Source organism: Bufo bufo, assembly GCF_905171765.1.
Source record: "Bufo bufo chromosome 4 unlocalized genomic scaffold, aBufBuf1.1 SUPER_4_unloc_2, whole genome shotgun sequence".
Taxonomy (NCBI): Eukaryota; Metazoa; Chordata; class Amphibia; order Anura; family Bufonidae; genus Bufo; species Bufo bufo.
In genome coordinates, this window is record NW_024399992.1 from 103,187 (window position 1) to 122,927 (window position 19,741).

The window sequence follows — 19,741 nt, forward strand, 5'->3', positions numbered from 1 at the left end:
TCCATTAGCAGATCACTACTGCCCTCATCCTCCTCACTGGCTGACCACTACTCCCCTCATCCTCCTCAGTACCATATAACTACTGCCCTCATCCTCCTCACTGGCTGACCACTACTCCCCTAATCATCCTCAGTACCATATAACTACTTCCCTCATCCTCCTCAGTGTCCAATCACTACTCCCCCCATCCTTCTCTCTGGCCGATCACTACTCCCCCCATCCTCCCGAGTATACGATCACTACTCCCCTCATCCTCCGGATCAGTGGTCTATAAGGAGGGAATAATCCGCCTCGGACATGAGGCTTCCATGTATTCACACAATGCGGCAGCTCCGTCCTAGAGAAGGGGGGGGCTCTGAGAAGAGCGGGGGACGGAGCAGCAGGAGGGGCGGGGCTCACATCATCCATTGAGCTGAGCCTGTTGACGGAACAGCCGGAGGGGCGGGGCTCATATCCATTCAGCTGAGCCTGTGGGCGGAGCAGTAGGAGGGGCGCGGCCCACGGGCACATAACGGCTGCGGGGTCCAGAGCTCTGCTATTGGCTGGGAGAGCTCAGGATCTCGTTGCTCATTTGAATTTCCCGCCTATAGTTGAGCTGCTGATTTACAGGTGGAGCCGGTCATGTGACCTGTACCAGCGCCGCTCATTGGCGGGACGGATTAACCCCTCAGTCTCCGAGCACAGCTCGTCTCGTAGCTGCGGTGGAGAACACCCGGGGCTCGGGATTTACAGATTATTGGGGGGTTTCTGTAATGTAGACCTCCGGCTGTACTGAGCACAGGGCGCCGCTGATCTCCTGATGGGCGGGCGGTGTTAACCCCTCAGTGGAATTGTAGCTCCTCCCCGGGAAGATGTGGGCGGCTCTGAGAAGAGCCTTTGTGCTGTGAGGACGGAGGCGGCGGCGGCAGCATTAACCCCCGAAGCCGTAGAGAGTGCGGCCCTGGCGCTTGAGCGCGTAGACCACGTCCATGGCGGTGACGGTCTTCCTCTTGGCGTGCTCGGTGTAGGTGACGGCGTCCCGGATGACGTTCTCCAGGAAGACCTTCAGCACCCCGCGAGTCTCCTCATAGATGAGGCCGGAGATGCGCTTGACGCCTCCCCTGCGAGCTAGGCGGCGGATGGCAGGCTTGGTGATGCCCTGGATGTTATCACGGAGCACCTTCCTGTGCCGCTTGGCGCCGCCTTTCCCGAGCCCTTTCCCTCCTTTACCGCGACCAGACATCTTCTAGGTGTGAGGAGCAGAGAGCAGTGACTGCTCAGCCCAGAGCCCTCCTTTATATGGAGCATGGGCGGACCTGAAAGAGAACTGGGGGCGGGGCTGTTCCTGAACTCCAGGCCCCGCCCTCCAGCTTTGATTGGCTGAGCTCAGAAGTGCTGGTGGTTTTCATTTTCCAGCCTCCATGTTACCAGCCTGTAAATTACATCATATCCTTCGCATTAAAATAAAGTCTCTATATTATATTATCAACCTCCACATTATATTACAGCCTCCATACTACCAGCCTCTGCATTACATTACAGCCTCCATACTACCAGCCTCCACATTCTATTACAGCCTCTGCATTACATTATAGCCTCCACCTTATATTACAGCCTCCATATTACATTATCTTCCTCCACATTACATTACAGCCTCCATACTACCAGCCTCCACATTACATTACCAGGCTCCACATAATATCACAGCCTCCACATTACATTACAGCCTCCATATTATATTACAGCTTCCACAATATATTACAGCCTCCATATTATATTATCAACCTCAACATTATATTACAGCCTCCATATTATATTATCAATCTCAACATTATATTACAGCCTCCATTTTTAAAGCCTCCACATTACATAATAGTCTCCACATTACATCACAGCCTCTATATTATCATCCTCAACATTATATTACAGCCTCCATTTTTACAGCATCTACATTATATTACAGCCTCCATATTAATGGCCTCCACATTACATCACATTCTCCATATTATATTATCAACCTCAACAACATATTACAGCCTCTACATTACATTATAGCCTCCACATTATCTTACAGCCTAAAAATTACCAGCCTCCATGTTACATTACCGGCCTCCACATTATATTACAGCCTCCGTATCACCATCCTCTACATTACAGTCTCCATGTTACATTACCAGCCTCCACATTATATTACAGACTCCATATTACCGTCCTCTACATTACATCACATCCTAAACATTACATTACAGCCTCCATACTAACAGCCTCCACATTACATCACAGCCTCTACATTATATTACAGCCTTCATATTACCAGCCTCTGCATTACATTACAGCCCTCAAATTATATTACAGCCTCCATATTACCAGCCTCCATATTATATTATCAACCTCAACAACATATTACAGCCTCTACATTAGATTATAGCCTCCACATTATTTTACAGCCTAAATATTACCAGCCTCCATGTTATATTACAGCCTCCGTATTAACGGCCTCTACATTACAGTCTCCATGTTAAATTACCGGCCTCCACATTATTTTACAGACTCCATATTACTGGCCTCTACATTACATCACGGCCTAAACATTACATCACAGCCTCCACATTATATGACAGCCTCCAAACTACCAGCCTCCACATTACATTATATTACAGCCTCCATACTACCAGCCTCCACATTTTATCACAGCCTTAATAGTACCAGCCTCTGCATTACATTACAGCCTCCAAATTATATTACAGCCTCTACATTACATTACAGCCTCCACATTAAATTGCAGACTCCATATAACCGTCCTCTACATTTCATCACAGACTAAAAATTATGTTACAGCCTCCATATATTCAGCCTCCAGATTATATCACAACCTCCATATAACTAGCCTCTACAGTACATTACAGCCTCCATACTACCAGCTTCCACATTACATTACAGCCTCTATATTTCATTACTGGCCTACACATTATATTACAGCTTCCATATTACCGGCCTCTACATTAAAGTCTCCATATTATATTACATTACTGGCCTCCACATTATATTACAGCCTCTGTATTACCCGCCTCTACATCACATCTACATCACATCACAGCTTAAACATTATGTTACAGTCTCCATATGTTCAGCCTCCACATTAGATCACAGCCTCCACATTAATTGACAACCTCCATATTACCAGCCTGTAAATTACATTATATCCTCTGCATTATATTAACGTCTCTATATTATATTTTTAACCTCAACATTATATTACAGCCTCCTTATTTACAGCCTCCACATTACATTATAGCCTCCACATGATATTACAGACTTCATACCATATTACAGACTCAACATAATATTACAGCGTCCATATTACCAGCCTCCACAAGATATTACAGCATTCATCTTACAGACTCCACATTATATAACAGCGTCCATATTACCGGCCTCCACATTATATTACAACCTCCACATTATATTACAAACTCCACATTACATTACAAGCGTCCACATTATCTAACAGCCTTCACATTACATTACAGCCTCCACATTATAATTACAGCCTCAATATTATATTACAGCCTTCATATTACATTACAGCCTCTATATTATATTACAGCCTCCACATAATATTACAGACTCCATATTACCAGGCCTCACAATATATTAAAGCCTTGACATTACCAGCCTCCACATTATTACAGCCTCCACAACATATTACAGCCTCCATATTATCAGGCTCCACATGATATTACAGCCTCCACAAGATATTACAGCCTCCATATTACCAGGCTTCACAAGATATTACAGCCTCCCTATTACCAGGCTCCACATTACATTATAGCCTCCATATTATATTACAGCCTTCACATTACATTACAGCCTCCACATTACATTATACCCTCCATGTTATATCATAGTCTCTACATTACATTATAGCCTCCATATTATATTACAGCCTACATGTTATATTACAGCCTCCATATTATATTACTGCTTCCACATTATATTACAGCCTCCAAATTACATTACAGCCTCTACATTACATTATAGCCTCCATATTATATTACAGCCTACACGTTATATTACAGCCTCCACATTACATTACGGCCTCCATATTATATTACAGCTTCCACATTATATTACAGCCTCCATATTACCAGGCTCCACATTATATTACAGCCTCCACATTACATTACAGCCTCCATTTTATATTAAAGCCTCCATATTATATTACAGCCTCCACATTACATTATAGCCTCCATATTATATTACAGCCTCCATATTACATTATAGCCTTCATAATATTTTATAGCCTCCACATTATATTACAGCCTCCACTTTACATTATAGCCTCCATATTATATTACAGCTTCTACATTATATTACAGCCTCCATATTACCAGGCTCCACATTATATTACAGCCTCCATATTACCAGGCTCCACATTTTATTACTGCCTCCATACTACCAGGCTCCACATTATATTACAGCCTCCACATTAAATTACAACCTCCATATTATATTACAGCTTCCACATTATATTACATCCTCCATATTACTAGGCTCCACATTACATTACAGCCTCCATATTACCAGGCTTCACATTGTATCACAGCCTTCATATTACCAGGCTCCACATTATATTACAGCCTCCTTATTACCAGGCTCCACATTATATTACAGCCTCCACATTACATTATAGCCTCCATATTATAATACAGCCTCCACATTACATTATAGCCTTCATATTATTTTATAGCCTCCACATTATATTACAGCCTCCACTTTACATTATAGCCTCCATATTATATTACAGCTACCACATTATATTACAGCCTCCATATTACTAGGCTCCACAATACATTACAGCCTCCATATTACCAGGCTTCACATTATATCACAGCCTTCATATTACCAGGCTCCACATTATATTACAGCTTCCATATTACCAGGCTCCACATTATATTACAGCCTACAGATTTCAGCCTTCACACTATAGTACAGCCTCCATATTACCAGGCTCCACATTATTTTACAGCCTCCACATTAAATTACAGCCTCCATATTACCAGTCTCCACATGATATTACAGCCTCCATATTATATTACAGCCTCCACATTATATTACAGCCTCCATATTATATTATAGCCTCCATATTATATTACAGCCTCCACATTACATTACAGCCTCCATATTACCAGTCTCCACATGATATTACAGCCTCCACATTACATTACAGCCTCCATATTACCAGTCTCCACATGATATTACAGCCTCCACATTATATTACAGCCTACAGATTTCAGCCTTCACACTATAGTACAGCCTCCATATTACCAGGCGGTCCTCATTAAGGTCTTACTGGGGGGGCTGTTGTGTGTGGGGGGATGGGGGGGGGGGATAGAAGCATCACCAGCATCACATGCATCAACTTCCGTCCATAATGAGCAGCTTTCTTCAGCCGCCCTCTGAAGAAACCGCCCAGCTCCAGCAGCAGGACATCCAGCAGAACCTGAACCAGCAGGCGGTGACATACTTGGACTGCACCCTGTAACCCATGATCCAAGATCTCCTGGACTTCTGGGCATGCAAACTTGATGTGTGGCCCCAACTGGGCGAGTTTTCCATGGACATGCTTTCCTGCCCGGCCAGAGCAGGTGCTCGGTGCGGCGGGGGGCACAGATACCCCTGAGAGAACTCGCCTTTCCTTCCAAAATGTTTAGTGACAAATAGAGTTGAGCGGACACCTGGTTGTTCGAGTTCGGCCGAACTTCACAAAAAAGTTCGAGTTCGGGACCCGAACTTGACCCCGAACCCAAACCCCATTGAAGTCAATGGGGACAATGAATGCCACCAGCAGCGCGTCTACCAGCGTGCGCTTGTACACGCGCATCTTACGATCACGCTCCAGTGAGGGAATTAAGGACGGTACGTTGTCCGTGTAATGGGGATCCAGCAGCGTGGCCACCCAGGAATCAGCACAAGTTAGAATGTGGGCACCTCGGCGGTCGTTGCGGAGACACTGCAGCATGTAATCGCTCATGTGTGCCAGGCTGCCCAGAGACAACGACAAGCTGTCCTCTGTGGGAGGTGTATCGTCTGTGTCCTCTGTATCCCCCCAGCCACGCACCAGTGATGGCCATGAGCTGGTCTGGGTGCCACCCTGCTGTGAACATGGTTCCTCCTCCTCCATCTCCTCCTCCTCATCCTCCAGAACTGTGCCCTGGCTGGACAATTGTGTATCTTGGGTTTGTGGGTGCAGGAACCCACCCTCGGAGCCACTTGGGAATGACTGGCCGGAAACCCTACGAAATAATCCCTCTTCCTCCTCCTGTGCCACATCCACATCCATTAGGTTGAGGAGGCGGTGGATGTGGCGGTGTAGGTGGAAGCGGCGGTGGAGGAGGAGGAGGAGGAGGTAGCCTACACTGCTTTTTGGTTTTACATTTTTTTAATTTTTTTTTTTTAATTAGGGTATGTCGTCGCAATTCATGCGACTCTCCTTCTTCTTTGTGTGGTGCCAAATCAATTAGAAGTATAAGTATGTGCATGCCATACAGCTTTATAATGAGACCAGACACGCTAGTTGGTTTCATGAAAGCATCTTCTCATCTTCCTTGAGCATGGTAGAAGAGCAGGCGAGAGAGCCTTTTATTCACAGTACATTCCCTTAAATAGCAGACATGACATCACAAAAGGGGTGTTCCTTAAGAAGAGACTATTGGCTACTTAACCTGATAGGAGTGGTTTCACTGAGTCTATAGGTGTATTTGAAGACTGTAATGTAATCCCCTCTTTCCCCCTCCCTCATTGACCTTCTCATACATATTGTTTGCAGCCATCTAGTGGACAGAAATGTGTACTACATAATATTCTCATTATATATTCATAAAATCATAAATCCTTCTCTCACAAATCCCTCCTTTTGCGGGAAATAGACCAGAGGTGAACAGGCAAAAGTGAGGTACTCTCCCAACGCCCTAAACAGCGAAGAGCTGGACTTTCCTTATTGCTTCACCAGGTCCCCCCAACTCCCTTTCGGGTTTGCCTTCACCTTGTCCTATTTACACCGCAACCACCAACAAGGTTTTATTTATTTAAGGATGGAATAATCTTTGTCTTTGACAGGGGCACAGCACATATACATAGTGTGGGAATGGATGTATTATACATTTTCCAAACCAATTTTCCTAAAATGTAGAACTATATGACAGCCTGTTAAAACCAAATTCTAATAACATTGTAGTCGCTGAACCAGTTCCCAAAACATTATTCTGGCCATGATATTAATTTCAGAATTTTTCCCGTCAGTTCATTTGATAAAGTTCATCAGTTTCTTCAGATCCTTGGTGATCCTTCCATCAGGGGCAGTGTTGTCCAGGATGTAGATGCAGCCGTTCTTGTAGACCCCTCCTTTTTCTGCTGTCAAGGACCAGTCGGTTCTGTAGAGTCATCACTGGAAAAGAGCTCAGTTGTTCCACCATTCTCTGCACAGCATCACAGATATAATTCACAAATCTCTGTTGATGACAATAGAGATGTTAATCCAATCAAAAAAATTATTATTATTATTTTTATTTTTACTAATCATGGGAATTAATGACTCGAATCCTGCAACTATCTGACTTTTTGCTTTAAATTAATCAGAAACTCTTCTACAGATTCCTATGGCATCCATGTATAAACGTGAGTCAAAAGATGTAGGCAGGGACCTCCTTAGTCGTGACCGGACATTGTTTTCTGATTTGATCCCACTCAGGAGGTGAGAATAGAATAAATGGCATCAGTACCCGATCAGGACTTGATCAGGGTACATTGACCTCTTCATTCCACCTGCATCCTGGGTCGGAGTTTCAAATCTCCACACAATCACCAGATATCTGCGTTTTGATAATTTTGGTTGATAAACCAACTGTCAGGGTAAACGTTAGAGTCACTACTTGTCATCTTCAGCTGAATTATGTAAGAACAATATCCTGGAGGGAAAACACCAAAGGGCTTTCCTGTATAAATCCTGTCTCTAAGGTCAGTTTGTCATTATATTTTAAATTTGGCCAAATATTTAATGTCAATTATAGGTAAGGATGTAGGAGCCACAGATGCTACTGAACTTTGAGGTATCTCCCTTACCAACATTCTAGATTTGCCTAGGGGATCTTGGTCACTTACACACGCTCCTAACACATATATCCCCGAATCCTGTTGTATAGGATTTCTAATGGACAGGAACAGAGGATTACACTCATCATGTTTACAGCTGTTTGGTGGGGTTCCCTTCAGGATAGTCATCCTTTGCGACAAACCTTCAGCTTTACTGACTCTAGAGGTAGTTTCCACTGGTTTATATTCACAACACTTCAGACTAGTACTCCATTCTGTTAATCTCCAATATCCACAGTTGGTATGGTCATATTTAAATACAATTACCATAGACTGGGTCAGTCCCCGTCACACAGATGTACTTATCAGACCAAAACCAAGTGTCCTATCTGTCATCTGTCTTACAGTCCACTATACTGCAAAAGTCAGCTTAGTTGTTCCTGACTCATCTTGATAATATATCACCGTTGGAATCTGATTTGACTGTGATTTCCCTTTGTACAATATGGAACAAACAATAAGGCATGAAACAACATTATGGCTCTTATAGTCCTGGCACTTGATTGCAATACGATCAGTTTCTCCTTGCAATTCGACAGCAGTGGCGGCGGTCATCAGGACTTGATGTAGATCTTCAAACCGTAGCTCTAGGACTTTCCACCCGTCTCTTGTTTCACCACTATCCAATCTCCTGATTGTGAAGAATGAATCGCTTCTATACAGTCCGGATTCTAGGAAACAACTAAAACTTGGAAATACACATTAGACAATAAACTTGTGCAACAGACAACATAATTTGGAAAACTACTATGCTGCATCTGGAACTATTGGGGAAATAGACACCTAATCCAGGAGCATTCCCAAAGAGTACTTCATAAGGACTTAGGCCTATCTTCCGGTTAGATGTATATCGGATGAAGAAAAACCCCAGGGATAGGTACTCTCACCTCAGTCAGTATCTTTTAGCTGTAGCCTTCGCTACAGGCCAAATCTCTGAATATCCTGGAAAGAGATCAATACAGACACAGACATGTTCACACTGTTCCACCTTTGTTCCGAATGTAGTCAATCCGCAGTCTCTGAAATGGGTAAGATGACCTTGGCATATGCCTTCCTGGAACTCCCATAGTTCTCCCATCATCATTACAGCAACTAACCTAGTGGCAGCATTGTTGACCCCAGGAGTCATCCACCACAGAACCCAATCACACCTTCTCTCTCTCGATTTGCCCATGTTCTAAATCCATCCTCTTTAGGTAGAGCGCCCTCTAAAGGAAGAGTTTATTACCAACTCTCCAGAGTCCTATTATCACTCCTACCTTTATCCTTTGATGTTTCCTTTCAGCCTCTGTAACCTGTATCTGAAAAAGGCAAACTTTTTGGAAGTCCACTGGCCATAAGCCATCCTTTATCACACAGATTTCCACTTAGGGTAGACTTCAGGTAATAATGTAACCTCTACCTTCTCAGGCAGCATCAGGGCATCAAACATCTTTCATACACTCAGCATTCATTATTGATGGGCTTAGCCATGGATCCAACAAAATCTCTGCTTCACTAGATTAGACCATAATAATGAGTGATACCGAAGGCATACCTGGATGTTAGCAGTCTTACCCTCAGCCATCTTACCAACCTCAGCGAGTGTCTTCAGCTCTGTCTCCTGCACTACCATTGCTGGACGGAGTGGTTCTTTCTTGACAACATCAGATTAAGTAGGAACAGCATATCCTGTCCGAAATGATCCATCTTCCAGGAACCTGAAATGATCTACCAGAAACTCAAAAATGTGGTTATTAATTGGAGACATTAAATTTGAATTTTTAATATTTTATATTTTTATTTACTACTCCCAGCCTCCCCCCTTCCAGATGCAGCAGAGTGATCGGATCTAATTTTTGCACACCCTTAAGACGGTGATTAATTGGTGAGAGGATTAGGAATTGCATTACTATATGCTCCTACACATGTGATACTATCCTTAGCCATGAGAGATCATGGAACATGTTTGCTATGAGGCAATGTAATTAGATCCCAAGGACTGTATAGAATAACAGGGATCCAGTATTTGATTCAGGGTTGTTAATTTCCTATGGGCGTTTCATTTGAAGGGCTGAACATTTGTCTTCCTCCCACGGGCGAGGAAGTAGGCAAGTACCTACAAAGTCTTCCCCCCCCCCTTGTGGGGAGGACTGATATGCAGCCACCCCCGCCTTAGGTCTTTGTTTGATTTAACTTTAACAATATGACAAAATAGGGACAAAATGAATTTCTCTCAAGCCTAGCCAACACTAGACCTTTCTAGATGATTCTCAAGATCATACACAAAGGCAGCACTTAGGATTTTCTCATGCATAGATAAGGTAATCTCAAAAATCCAAATCCACCCAACTTTTCTGGAGTCTAGTGAAAACTTTTTTTTTTTTTTTTTTTTTTTTCACACTCTCTGTCCTGAGGACAATGTGACTGACTGATGATCTAAACACTTCATCACAGACTCACTGATCTTCACTATGCATTAAATCCCCAGCTCTACATTGGACTCAATTTTCCAAATCTCATAAATAATATGAGAAAACTCTCCATATTTTAACTAATTTTCTATAAAGCAGCATAAGTAAGTCCTCTGAATTGGGAATTCTACTCATCATGGCCAGCATCTCACTAGGGGACCAAGGGCGATACACAGGCTCATCAGGGATGTCATTTGGACCCCTGAGAGGAGCAGCTCCAGGGTTTAGGTACCTAGGCGTACGATAGGATAGATTAGGTCGAGGTGGATTTGGCGTAGATGATATAACAGGGGATACTGGGTGCATCAGATTTCGCATATCCAAAAATGATGCTGGATACCCTATACTTTCCTGTGATAGAAATCCACTCAAGTCTGAAGTCGGACTTAAAATGGGTGCATTCCTAGATTGAGTAGACTGGTCTGGAATATTTCTAGTAGGCATCATAGGGGCAATTACTGCAGGTACATTTTTAACTGATGGGACATACAATTGGGAAGGGTTATTGGCAGACATCACTGGATATAATCCAGTGTTGGGAATTGTGTCCTGTCTTTGAAATCCACAGACAACACATATGCTATTTGTCTCAGCATTCCTGTGATTGCACACACACATCCATCCCCCATAAGGAGGCGGTTGCTGCTCTATGTAGTATACGGGAGTTGTAATACCCGTTACTACCAAAGGTCACTTGGTGTGCTGTCGTCCCTCCTTAATTATGGAGAAGTTGGTATATGTCAGTTTTATAAAATGTAATGTAATGTGTGTATTTTCCTGTCACTGAAACTTGCACTTACAGGCCTGCTAGGGGTGTAATTACAACTTCTAGTCCATAGAGGGAGCTAGGGAGCCCTAGTTTATATAAGGCCAGACAGGGAAGTGCAAGGGAGACGGAGTCTAGTTTCAGTAAGCTACAGTTGGAGATTAGACAATGTCTGAGACAAGTCCAGGCCTGAAGCCTGCTGTTCAGGAGAAGATTCCCTCCTGAATACCCATATGCAGAAGCAGGAACATCTTAGCCTAAGGGCCTGAGGAACCATTCAGAAGCTAGGAGAGACTGAGGCAAAGATCAGAGGAGCCAGAGGTACTAAGAAAGACAGAGGAGGTACTTATCTAAGCCCAAATCAAGGATATAAAGCCAGACTTAGGTTAATGGGCCTTGGTGAAGAATTGCTACATTCCAGGATCAGACAGAGTTAGAGTGCAAGCTCCTTTGCTGCAAGTCCTGTGTTCAACACTCTGTAATTACCCTGCTGTACTGAATTGCCTGCATCGACCGAATTGCAAAATCGACTGTATGCTGAGGAACTGCGTTTCCAATATTGTCTCTGCCTGCAAACTACTAAAGTTGAAGTTCTGTTTAAGACTACGTTTCCTCAATTTATTCCTGCATCCGCAAACGGCGTGCCACCGTTTACTTGGCACTGGCGTCACGAACTATTTCTACCTATACCTGCCCTTGCAGAGAGTCAGCTGTACCAGGTTAGTGTATATTGCACTACATCACTCAGAAACACCTATTGCACACAACTTGAGTACACTGCACCTCTCTTTTGGCGTCACGAACAGGATACGCACGCTTTATAGTGCAAGAAGCGTGAACTTTGTGCCTTACACCGTTGCCCTGTGACCAAAGTGACAATTTTCCTGTTTATTGAAAGTGGACTTTGTGGATTAAAAATCATACCCAAAGTGTGTCAAAAACTTCTAAAAAGCGCTGTACAGTATTGCGCTGCACAGAGGAAGAAAATCGCCGCATTGGAGTGTGGTTTTGTGGACTTTAAACATTCCTACTTGCCGTCAGTGAATAGACAGCGTTTGTACCTAAAGATGGCCGCTGGGCTTGCTGAATTTACTGCTGCGTCACCTTCATCCCGAAAAGGCGGGAAAAATTGGCGCCTTTCTGAGGAAAAAGCGGGAAGAAGGTCAAGGGCAGGCGCCACGGCTTATCTGGACATTTGCATGTCTGCCAGCATGGACACCGCCCTCCATATACTGGAATACCTGGGGGGCGGCCTCCCAGTGCAGTGGGAGGAGCTGGCTGCGGTAATTGACGCGACCCTATCGCTCTCCTCAGAAGGATCGAGCATGTTGGATTGTGAGCAGAGTGTTGCTGCAGCGTCCGCACCTGTAATTGAAAAAATGACCGACACCGGTGTAGAGCCAGAAGAGGCTCCACCGGCCTACGCTCCGGGACCGGAGCAACCCGCCTGCCGCACCAGGGAGAAAGAACCCGAGCCCTACTATGGCTCATGGAGGGACTTTTTTCAGCCATCGTTCAAATGGTCTTCCCTGATGGCGGAGATCCGAGAGGCCGCTATCAAGCGGAACATAAAGACTAAGATCGTGTATGAGGAATTGACCAAGACCATCCACGAGAAGCATACGCACACCCAACCCCGCCTGGAAAGGAGAAAGGGAGTGGTGCTGTCGTTTGACAAATCCCGTGGCTACGGGTTTATTCAGGACTATCTTACTGGCAGAGACCTCTATGTCAATCGAAGGTCTGTCAAAAGAGACTACCTCCCTTCGTACCAGCACAGCCTCCGCGAGGGAGAGGAAGTGGAGTACACCCCTGCCGAGGGCCTGCGAGGCCCCTATGCGACTGCTGTGACCCGTCCGAAGCGAGGACCTGAGGATTGGGAGGCAGAAGAAGGAGAAGACTACTCTGGCTGCGAGCGAGAACCGGAACGCTCTCCAGAGCCGGCCCATCATGCCTTTCAGGAGCGGAGCTCCTTCATCGGGCCGAACGTCTTCTGGCAGCCAACCGTGTTGGAGAAATGGGTGAGCCCCTATCCTTCCCCCGAGCTGCCTCGTCGGGAGAAGACAATATCTGAGCTGGAACAGTTAAAAGGACTTAGTGCTACCTTTGAGAACATCCGGATGGGACGGAGACCAGATGCAAGTCCAGAACCTGAAGAGGCCGAGTCTGCGTCATCGGTGACTGTACCTGCGCCGGCGGCGCCAGCAGAGAACAGCGACTCCGACACAGAGAGTATCGGTGAGCAGATCGTCCGGCTGGAGGAGAAGTGGCGGGAGTTGCGTAAGACCTACACCGCCAGGATCCAGACACCGCCGAGGAAGGATGAGGTAAGGGTGCCTGTCACCACCCGCCGACCGCCTTCTGTTGTCACCGCTCCGTCAGTGCCCCAGACCGGACCCGCGATTGCCGTGAATTGCTGCACCCAGAGCACCGGACCGCTTGCTGCGGCGGCGCCAAGCACGTCACACCCTGCAGTGATCATGCCAGGGCCGGCACGGTCCATCAGAGGGTTCACCCCTAGGCCTATGGGGCCGATACCTATTAGGGGCCCCTTTACCCTGCAGCTACCCCCTGATACAGTCATGTGGGCCCATCCTCCTGTAGAGGAATACTACAGACGATACCTGCCAGCAGAGCAAAGTGGATATGATGTGCCACTGTAGTCAGCCTGCTAGGCCTTTGATTTATTTCTTCATAAGAAGTTGATGTTAACCCTTCCAGGACAAGAGTCCTATGTTGCTGGTCCTTTGTTGCAGCTGCCAGTTTGTCCACGGCTCAGTGGTAGGTGTTGACCACTGAAATTACAAAGTCAGCAAGGCCAGGCTTGTTTCCAGGACCTCCTGCCTGCTTTTGCTACCCACGCCAAGTTGTGCCTGTTCCTTTGTTGCACCTTTTACCCTTCACCCCCTTTTCAGGTTGATCAGGGGTGTTACAACACTTGTCTTTGCTGTCCATTTTATTGTGCAACCAGTTACCAAGGAACCGTGTCCGGAGACAGACTCAAAAGTACCTGAGCCTCTGAGATTCTTACTCTTTTAAAAGTATTGTGCCCAGAGATGGACTCCACCGCATGAGAGCCTCTGTGATTTAATAAGAAATAACCTGGGTACGGACTCATGTTTGTTATTTGAGCCTCCAAGAACTTTTATACCGTTTTCTACTGTTTTACCATGGACTTATTCATTGTCATGGACTATCCTGGTTCTAATGTTACGCTGTGCCAGGTCAGCGCCCCCGTTCCATTCACTATCCTGAGAGAAGAGAACGACGCCCCTTGTCACTACCCTTCACCTTTGCCAATTGGACCTGATGTAAATGTAAATGCAGATGAATGACATATATGTATGCCTGCATGTCTCTATTTTCTATTTCAGGTAGAGTTTCCAGTTGGGAGATCCATGATGGAGTACGAGGTCGTACTCAGCTTAAAGCAGTGGGGTATGTAGTATACGGGAGTTGTAATACCCGTTACTACCAAAGGTCACTTGGTGTGCTGTCGTCCCTCCTTAATTATGGAGAAGTTGGTATATGTCAGTTTTATAAAATGTAATGTAATGTGTGTATTTTCCTGTCACTGAAACTTGCACTTACAGGCCTGCTAGGGGTGTAATTACAACTTCTAGTCCATAGAGGGAGCTAGGGAGCCCTAGTTTATATAAGGCCAGACAGGGAAGTGCAAGGCAGACGGAGTCTAGTTTCAGTAAGCTACAGTTGGAGATTAGACAATGTCTGAGACAAGTCCAGGCCTGAAGCCTGCTGTTCAGGAGAAGATTCCCTCCTGAATACCCATATGCAGAAGCAGGAACATCTTAGCCTAAGGGCCTGAGGAACCATTCAGAAGCTAGGAGAGACTGAGGCAAAGATCAGAGGAGCCAGAGGTACTAAGAAAGACAGAGGAGGTACTTATCTAAGCCCAAATCAAGGATATAAAGCCAGACTTAGGTTAATGGGCCTTGGTGAAGAATTGCTACATTCCAGGATCAGACAGAGTTAGAGTGCAAGCTCCTTTGCTGCAAGTCCTGTGTTCAACACTCTGTAATTACCCTGCTGTACTGAATTGCCTGCATCGACCGAATTGCAAAATCGACTGTATGCTGAGGAACTGCGTTTCCAATATTGTCTCTGCCTGCAAACTACTAAAGTTGAAGTTCTGTTTAATCCTACGTTTCCTCAAATTATTCCTGCATCCGCAAACGGCGTGCCACCGTTTACTTGGCACTGGCGTCACGAACTATTTCTACCTATACCTGCCCTTGCAGAGAGTCAGCTGTACCAGGTTAGTGTATATTGCACTACATCACTCAGAAACACCTATTGCACACAACTTGAGTACACTGCACTATGGTAAGAGTTTTAGGGGGTTGGGAAAACCTAGAGGGAGCAGAAGGCACAGTGGGTGGTGCTGATAAGCACATTCCAGCACCTGGTGTAGAGGAGGAACTAACACAAGAAGCAATAGCATTGTTTGTTGGACCACAAGACCCAGGATTACTTACAACAGAGGTGGCGGGGGAAGGGATGCCGCATGGCAAACTGTTCTGTTCTTTGTTACTTACCACACCCAAATCCTCCATCTTACTATACCAATATTGACCATTCTTCTCAATTTCTTTCAATTTTCCATCAGTCACATCTGCAGACAACTTCCATAAGCTTTCATTTAATCTTTCAGTTTCATGCATACCAATTGCCTGCATGAACGATTTTAACTTAGTTACTGAAACTTTTCCTTCTCTTTCTCTCATCAACTGAGCCGCTGTTAACCTTTTTTCACTCTGTCCTGCTACATTCGAATTTCCCATTATTGTAGTTGCACAAAGCTCTAACAATTGCTACTTATCAAACCCGCAAACTTAAGCGTAGTTGCACAAAGCTCAAACGGAATCCAATTACTATAAGTAATCGCCACCGAACCCACAAACTTAAGCGCAGTTGCACACAGCTCAAATGAAATAATAGTATTGACCCCACAATCTCTCAAAGTGAAGACCCCTCGTCAATTCACCGGGATACAAAATCTTAATAACTTCCAATTGCCTATGAGACAATTGGTATTAATCCTTTTCCCAAGGTTCTCGTCAGAACCTTGACTGGGAATTAAATCTACGTCACAGGATATCCGGCTCAGCTGTGTAACAACTTCAGTTTAGTTTCAGCATGTTCCACCACACAAAGAAGGAATATTTCAACAGGTTCTTTTTAACGGACAGATCAGCTATAATTTGAACCCTTATATCGCGATAACACCAATTCAACTCTTGAGAAAACACTTGGGCAAAAGACTCAGAGGAGGTTGTAAGAATAAAAGCTTCTTACCTTACTGCAGTTTATGCCTCGTCTGATGGTTTTACGCAAGTCCTCTCCTGGCGTTTGAATCGGAAGTTATGCAAGCTGTCTGCCCCACGTTGGGCGCCATTTTGTCGTCGCAATTCATGCGACTCTCCTTCTTCTTTGTGTGGTGCCAAATCAATTAGAAGTATAAGTATGTGCATGCCATACAGCTTTATAATGAGACCAGACACGCTAGTTGGTTTCATGAAAGCATCTTCTCATCTTCCTTGAGCATGGTAGAAGAGCAGGCGAGAGAGCCTTTTATTCACAGAACATTCCCTTAAATAGCAAACATGACATCACAAAAGGGGTGTTCCTTAAGAAGAGACTATTGGCTACTTAACCTGATAGGAGTGGTTTCACTGAGTCTATAGGTGTATTTGAAGACTGTAATGTAATCCCCTCTTTCCCCCTCCCTCATTGACCTTCTCATACATATGGTTTGCAGCCATCTAGTGGACAGAAATGTGTACTACATAATATTCTCATTATATATTCATAAAATCATAAATCCTTCTCTCACAGGTACACCCCAAAACATTGGGAAATATAACCTGTGATAACGCCCTCCAGCCGTGCTAAACACACGTTCAGACAATACACCGGCTGCAGGGCAGGCCAGCACCTCCAAGGTGTAAAGGGCAAGCTCAGGCCATGTGCCCAATTTGGAGACCCAAAAGTTGCAGGGGCTGACCCCTGTCAGTCAGTTCATGTAGGCGTGTGCACACTTACTGCTCCACCATGTTACACGTCCCCGTGATGTCCACCATCCATTTGGATATCTGCTCTATTAAGTTTCCATGTTCTTTTCTGCACCTACCATGGTGATCGCGGTTAGCGGCGAATCAGGGTTCCACGCCGGAGAGGGAGCGTGAGAAAGAGAGACCACATCCAAGGGAGATCAATGGCTGCAATGGGATGAAGCCGAAATGTGGGAGAAGCTATTAAAGCAGAAGGATCGAATGAAAGGGCCAATTAAAGACGAATTTTAGAAATGTAAGTCCCTGTCACCTATGCAGAGCAGGGGTTTATTCATGTCAAAAATTTTAAAATGTTCACTGCAGAACACTCCAGTGATGCCCGTGATCTGATTTGGGTGCCACCCTGCTGTGAACGGGGATCCTTCTCCTCATCCTCCAGACCTAGACAGTACGCCTGCTACTGCCCACTGCAGCAAGGGACCGAGCACACCAAAGCCAGCTCCAAGGAGTTCCCTGACGTGGCAGTTCTTCAGACAATGTGCTGACGAGAAGACACAAGTGGTTTGCACGCTGTGCAATCAGAGCCTGAAGCGAGGCATAAACGTTCTCCACCTGAGCACAACCTGCATGACCAGGCATCTAAGTGCAAAGCACGAGCTGCAGTGGAGAAGACACCTCAAAAACCAAGAAAGGTCTCTGGCTCCTCCTGCTTCCTCTTCTGCTGCAGTCGTGGCCTCTTCATCCACCTCTGGAGTGACAGTGCCACCTGCCACCCCGCAGAGGATCTGCAGGCAACACCACCACCTGGGTCACCAAGCATCTCCACAATGTCCCACGGAAGCGTTCAGCTCTCCATATCCCAAACGCTGGAGAGGAAGAGGAAGTACCCCCCTACCCACCCGCCATCCCTGGCCCTGAATGCCAGCATTTCTAAATTACTGGCCTTTGAAATGCTGTCATTCCGTCTGGTGGAGACGGAGAGTTTTAAAGGCCTTATGGCGGTGGCTGTCCCACAGTACGTCGTGCCCAGCCGCCACTACTTTTCCAGGAGAGCCATCCCTTCCCTGCACAACCAAGTGGGGGACAAAATCAGGTGTGCACTGCGCAACGCCATCTGTGGCAAGGTGCACCTGACTATGGATCCGTGGACCAGTAAGCACGGTCAGGGCCGCTATATCTCCATAACAGCACACTGGGTAAATGCAGTGGCGGCTGGGCCTGAGGCGGATAGCAGTTTGGCGCATGTCCCTCACCACCGAGGATTGCAGGGCGCTTCAGTTTGCCTCCTGTTGCTTCCTCCTCCTACTCCGCTTCCTCATCCTCTACCGGCTCCTCATCCGGTCAGCGTAACCCCTTCACCACCAACTTCAGCACAGCCAGGGGGAAACAACAGCAGGCAGTTTTATAACGTATCTGTTTGGGGGACAAACCCCACACCGCGCAGGAGCTGTGGACGGGCCTTGAACAACAGACCGATGAGTGGTTGGTGCCAGTCAGCCTCAAGCCCAGCCTGGTAGTGTGCGATAATGGGCGAAATCTCGTAGCAGCTCTGGGACTAGCCGGTTTGACGCACATCCCTTGCCTGGCGCATGTGCTGAATTTGGTGGTGCAGAGATTCCTTAAACATTACCCTGATATGTCAGAGCTGCTGCATAAAGTGCGGGCCGTCTGTGCGCGCTTCCGGCGTTCTCACCCTTCTGCTGCTCGCCTGTCTGCGCTACAGTGTAACTTCGGCCTTCCCGCTCACCGCCTCATATGCGACCTGCCCACCAGGTGGAACTCCACCTTGCACATGCTGGACAGACTGTGCGAGCAGCAGCAGGCCATAGTGGAGTTTCAGCTGCAGCACGCACGGGTCAGTCGCTCTGCGGAACAGCACCACTTCACCACCAATGACTGGGCCTCCATGCGAGACCTGTGTTCCTCGTTGCGCTGTTTCGAGTACTCCACCAACATGGCCAGTGCCGATAACGCCGTTCTCAGCGTTACTATCCCACTTCTATGTCTCCTTGAAAAAACGCTGCAGGCGATGATGGAAGAGGATGTGGTACAGGAGGAAGAGGGATCATTTCATAGGGTTTCCGGCCAGTCATTCCCAAGTGGCTCCGAGGGTGGGTTCCTGCACCCACAAACCCAAGGTACACAATTGTCCAGCCAGGGCACAGTTCTGGAGGATGAGGAGGTGGAGGATGAGGAGATGGAGGAGGAGGAACCATGTTCACAGCAGGGTGGCACCCAGACCAGCTCATGGCCATCACTGGTGCGTGGCTGGGGGGATACAGAGGACACAGACGATACACCTCCCACAGAGGACAGCTTCTCGTTGCCTCTGGGCAGCCTGGCACACATGAGCGATTACA

At 46.1% G+C, this 19,741-nt stretch overlaps 1 long non-coding RNA gene across 1 annotated transcript; it reads right to left on the reverse strand.

Annotated features, from left to right (window-relative positions):
* Positions 1–655: 655 nt before the first annotated feature.
* Positions 656–19,536, reverse strand: LOC120982862. The gene is made up of 3 exons (XR_005774972.1): positions 19,524–19,536; positions 14,122–14,123; positions 656–796 (listed from the first exon to the last, which is right to left on the reverse strand). It is a non-coding gene; the product is annotated as an uncharacterized LOC120982862 (long non-coding RNA).
* Between the last annotated feature and the right edge of the window lie 205 nt (positions 19,537–19,741).